This window comes from Mercenaria mercenaria, chromosome 4 (genome assembly GCF_021730395.1).
Source record: "Mercenaria mercenaria strain notata chromosome 4, MADL_Memer_1, whole genome shotgun sequence".
Classification (NCBI taxonomy): domain Eukaryota; kingdom Metazoa; phylum Mollusca; class Bivalvia; order Venerida; family Veneridae; genus Mercenaria; species Mercenaria mercenaria.
This window is the reverse complement of record NC_069364.1, coordinates 67,405,840-67,411,338: the sequence shown is the minus strand read 5'-3', so window position 1 is coordinate 67,411,338 and position 5,499 is coordinate 67,405,840.

The following is a 5,499-nucleotide window of genomic DNA, read 5'->3' as shown; positions in this document are numbered from 1 at the left end:
ATCTACTGATGCGGGAGGCATATAGTGATCGTCCTGTCCGTCCGTTTGTCTGTCCGTACGAGATTAACCAAATGGGACCGTTTCGTCTAGCATCAATACCCCTTACTAGAATGATCTGATACTAATGCAGATGAGAAAACCAACATATTGCATTTGCCACCAGCATGGATCCAGACGAGCCTGTGTATCTGCGCAGTCTTGTCAGGATCAATGCTGTTTGCTAATGGTTTCTCTAATTGCAATAGGCTTTGAAAGCAAACAGCACGGATCCTGACCAGACTGTGTGGATGCACAGGCTGGTCTGGATCCATGCCGGTCGCAAACGCTCTGTTGGTTTTCTCATGGCGCAGCTCAAACAAATAAGCTTTCAAACAAGCTTTAGTATTTATAGTCAGGCATATATCAGCTAATTACGCAGAAATACTTTAAAAAAGCACGTATTATTATGAATAATTTGTAACTCTGACATGTGTCAAATTTCATAAAGATGAAATAACATAATCACATTTTGTGCATTTGTAAAGAGACCCAACAATGAAAATGAAGATCACAATTTGACACAAAAGATGTTGAGTTCCATGTCATACATGGAGTGATCAGCACAATCAGATAGTAAAAAATAACTTCTTGTAATTGCTAATTCCTATTTAATAGTTTTAATCTTTAGCCTGCTAAATTTTTATAATGAACTGGTCCATCATTCAATTACGGCAGTACTGTTTATGATTTGAAGGGGTGTTTACTGAAAATTTACTGACTGAATAGCGAACAGTGTAGACCATGATCAGACTGCAAAGGCAGAATCACTTGCCGCCAGCAGGCTAAAGGTTAAGGTACGCAGCCTATCTTCATGCATATTGACTTCAAATTTTAGGTGTTAATCAAAAAAATCTCCTTGAGCATTTTGTTAGCTCACCTGTCATGTAGTGACAAGATGAGCTTTGTGACCGCTTGATGTCCATCGTCCATTGTGTCAACAATTTGTAAAAAAATCTTCAGAACCGCAGGCAGATTTACACCATACTTCACAGGAATGATCCTTGGGTGACCAACTTTCGAAATTGACTGAAGAGTTTAATTCCATGCAGAAAGGAGAAACTTTGAAAATGGTCTTGTTAGAAACTGTTAACCGGATTTCAAAAAACATTTTGTAGAAATGATCTCTAGGTGACCCTCTACCAAAATTGCCTACGCCATTCTGTGTCCGTAAAAAACATGGCTGCCAGTGGGGTGGGGCTTATTTTTTATCCCCCCACCAAAGGTGAAGGGGATATTAGAAATGCTCTCCGTCCGTGCGTCCGTCCGTGCGTCCGCAACGATATTTGTCCGGAGCATAACTCCAAAAGTACTTGAGGGATTTTCTTCAAACTTCATACACTGATAGAACACATTGGGAGGAAGTGCAGTGTGCAAGAACAATAACTCTACCTTGCCTATTTTTTGAGTTATTCCCCTTTATCTTATTTTCTTAAAAAAATTTGTCCGGAGCATAACTCCAAAAGTACTGGAGGGATTTTCTTCAAACTTCATACACTGATAGAACACATTGGGAGGAAGTGCAGTGTGCAAGAACAATAACTCTACCTTGCCTATTCTTTGAGTTATTCCCCTTTATCTTATTTTCTTAAAAAAATTTGTCCGGAGCATAACTCCAAAAGTACTGGAGGGATTTTCTTCAAACTTCATACACTGATAGAACACATTGGGAGGAAGTGCAGTGTGCAAGAACAATAACTCTACCTTGCCTATTTTTTGAGTTATTCCCCTTTATCATATTTTCTTAAAGAAATTTGTCCGGAGCATATCTTCTTCATGCATGGAGGGATTTTGATATATCTTGGCACAAATGTTTACCACCACGATGCGGAGTGTCATACGCAAGAACTAGGTCCCTAGGTCTAAGGTCAAGGTCACACTTAGAGGTCAAAGGATACAAGAATAAAAACCTTGTCCGGAGCATTTCTTCTTCATGCATGGAGGGATTTTGATATATCTTGGCACAAATGTTTACCACCACGATGCGGAGTGTCATACGCAAGAACTAGGTCCCTAGGTCTAAGGTCAAGGTCACACTTAGAGGTCAAAGGATACAAGAATAAAAACCTTGTCCGGAGCATTTCTTCTTCATGCATTGAGGGATTTTGATATAACTTGGCACAAATGTTAACCACCACGAGACGGAGTGTCATGCGCAAGATCCAGGTCACTAGGCCTAAGGTCAAGGTCACACTTAGAGGCCAAAGGTCAGATACAAGAATGACTTTGTCCGAAGCATTTCTTCTTCATGCATGGAGGGATTTTGATGTAACTTGGCACAATTATACACCATCATGAGACGAAGTGTCATGCGCAGTTCCTTTCTTTAGAATTACTTCCCTTTGTTGTTACTTTAAATAGCTTTTATTGTAACTTTTTCATTACTAGTCGTAGGGAAAAATCGAGACCACTTTTCTGTAGTACAACAAACATGCTAAATCCAATTTTGAGGTGTATTTTGACCAGTCTCTTCCTGATAAAGATTTTTGTGTGGACTTGCAATTTTTTTTTTTTTTTTTAGAAGATTCACTTCCCTTAGTTGTTACTATAAATAACTTATATTGTAACATTTTTATAATTGACCCTAGGGAAAAAACAAGACCACTTTTCTGTGGTACAGCATAGATGTTACTCTCCAGTTTTAGGTGTATTTTATTAATTTTATTATATATAAGGTATCTCTACCTAGTAAGGAGTTTTTTTGTGGACTTTAAAAAACAAAAGACTTACAATGATTACTAAACAACCACAAAATTAGCATTCCATTTGCAAATACAGCTGCTAGAGTAAAGAAATTTGCTTTGACGGGCATATATTGTGACATTCTGGCACTCTTGTTCCCTGTTAGCTTTCCATTCCTTCTTTTTACAGTAGCCATATAGAAAAACATCATAGTTATACTCTTCATGAAAATTAATAAAATTTAGCAGTAAACCACCTCACTACTGACTTATTCTTTCTTCCACATCTTAAAACCCCTGATGCGGACCACATCCTTCAATTATGATATGCCCGGTGGGGGGATTAGCCATGTCTGACATGGCTCTTGTCCCTATATGGCTACATTGTGAATTTCAAAAATCTTCTTCAAAACCACTGGGCAGATTTACACTAAACTTACAGAAATGATCCTTGGGTGCCACCGATCGAAATTGCCCAAAGAATTGAAATCCATGCAGAACTCTGGTTGCCATGGCAACCAAAAAGAAAAACTTGTCCAAAGCCACAGAAGCTAAGGCTTTGATATTTGGTATGTGGCCTCATCTAATGGTCCTCTAACAAGTTAGTTCAAATTATCCCCCTCTCAATAAAATCTTAGGTGAGTACGATATAGGGTCATCCGGGGTCAAAGTCTAGGTCACCAGGTCAAATCATAGGAATAGCTTGTTAAGACATTTATGACTGTATCTTCATGAAACTTGGTCAAAATGTTAATCATGATGATCTTAAAGCCCTGCTCCTGTCCTACCTTTTAACCTTGAATTGTCACTGAAAAAGCGTGAAAATCCTGACTATGAACAGTGGCGCCTGTCGAAATAGTCTATTCTATATTAAATTCTATATGAAATACCTGTGGTTATGCCTGCTAAAGTGTGGCATGTGGCCGTTAACTGTTTCCTATTGTAGTCATGAGTTGCATACACACAAAAGAATTTGAATAGCAGCGGAGCAGGGCTTGAAGGTCCAGTTTGAATGTGGGTCATGTAGGATCAAAAACTAGGTCACCAGGTCAAATCAAAGGAAAAGCAAGTTAACACTTTAGAGGCCACATTTATGACCATATCTTAATGAAACTTGGTCAGAATGTTAATCTTGATGATCTTCAGGTCTGTAGGTCAGGTGAGCCATACAGGGCCTTCATGGCCCGCTTGTTTAAGATACAGCCCTTAAATTTGTGTGACATGTACAATTTTGCACACTGATCGTAAAACTGACTTTCAATAAGACCTACTGACCTAGTTTCTAAATATTTTAGCATCAGTTTGACATTTGATATATGTAGCTCAAATTACTCAGGTGAGCGATCCAGGGTCATAATGACCCTTTTATTATTCATGGTGTCTGAAATCATTTGTCCTCCACCTCTGATTCATATAAGGAAGTTGGTAGTTACTTGTGGTTTGTGCTGGTACAGAATTTAGAAACTCTGGTTAGGTTAAATGCCCACAGCTACATAACTGAAATAATGTTGAAAAACCCGAAAAAACAAGCAAATCCTCCAACAATCGGCCACCTGCCCACTTCCCTCGGCCCAGAAGCAAATAATTTTCTTCTTATTCCTTTAGGGCTAGAAACTGTTTCGGGATCTAATCAGAACAATTCCTCCCCCCTCCCCACCCATCACTCCCACATTTCCCTACTGCCCGCTAATGCAAAACAGAGTTTCCCATGTCCCTCCATCTGTAATTCATGTTAGTTCCATATCTTCCTTACTGCTTGGAAGATTTTCACAAAACTAACATCAGTTTTCACTATGTCAAAGATCAAGGTCACTGTTTAAGGTAAAAGGTCAAGTAGCTTAACTTCATGTCTGCTCCATATCTTCTGAACTGTTGGGAAGATTTTTATAAAAGTAGCATCAGTTATTTGCCTCATCAAGATATCTTGCATAGCACACAACCAAGGTTACTAGTTCCAAGGTCAAGGTCACAGAACTCAAATGATCATATATCTTAAACTTGTGTCCAGTCAGTATTTTGAAACCACTAGAATAAACTTCATTCAATTTTTAACATCATCCAGATGACATGCAAAGTGCATAATCCAGGTTACTAAGTCCTGGGTGAAGATCTCATTTCACTGTATCTGTAGCTGTGTCTGAGTGTATAAAATTCCTTTAGCGATAGCTCCAGTTTAAAATATATTTGTCAGTATGAAAGGGGCATAATTCTGTCAAAAATACAACTAGACTTAAGGGGATTATAACCACACATGCAGAATGATGATGATCGATAATAAAGAAATATTTTTAATTTCAAGTCTTTATCTTGGAAATACCAAAGATATGTCTATAAACGAAGCTTTCAAAAAATTAACATGAAAATAATTCCAAGTTTAACACCTTGGTGACCTTGACTTTGGGTATAATGGGTCCAGCCCCTGCACATACTTTATTTGTATCCTGGACAATGTTTAATTGGAGTTACAGTAAGATATAAGCAATATAGTAACAATTTTTAGATATGACAGAAAAACAAAGGTTGCCGAAACACTTTAACCTTAAAAATAACCTAAGTATAACAGCTTGGTAACCTTGACCTTGGGTATAATGGGCCGAGCCCCTACACATACTTTGTTTGTATGCTGGACAATGTTTATGTGAAGTTTCAGTAAGAATAAATGTTAGCAATTAAAAGTAACAAAAAAACAAAGGTTGCCAAAAAACGTTAACAAAGAAAGCTCACGCCGACGCCAAGTACTACAAATATTGACAAACGCTTAAACATATCTGGAGAATGTTTA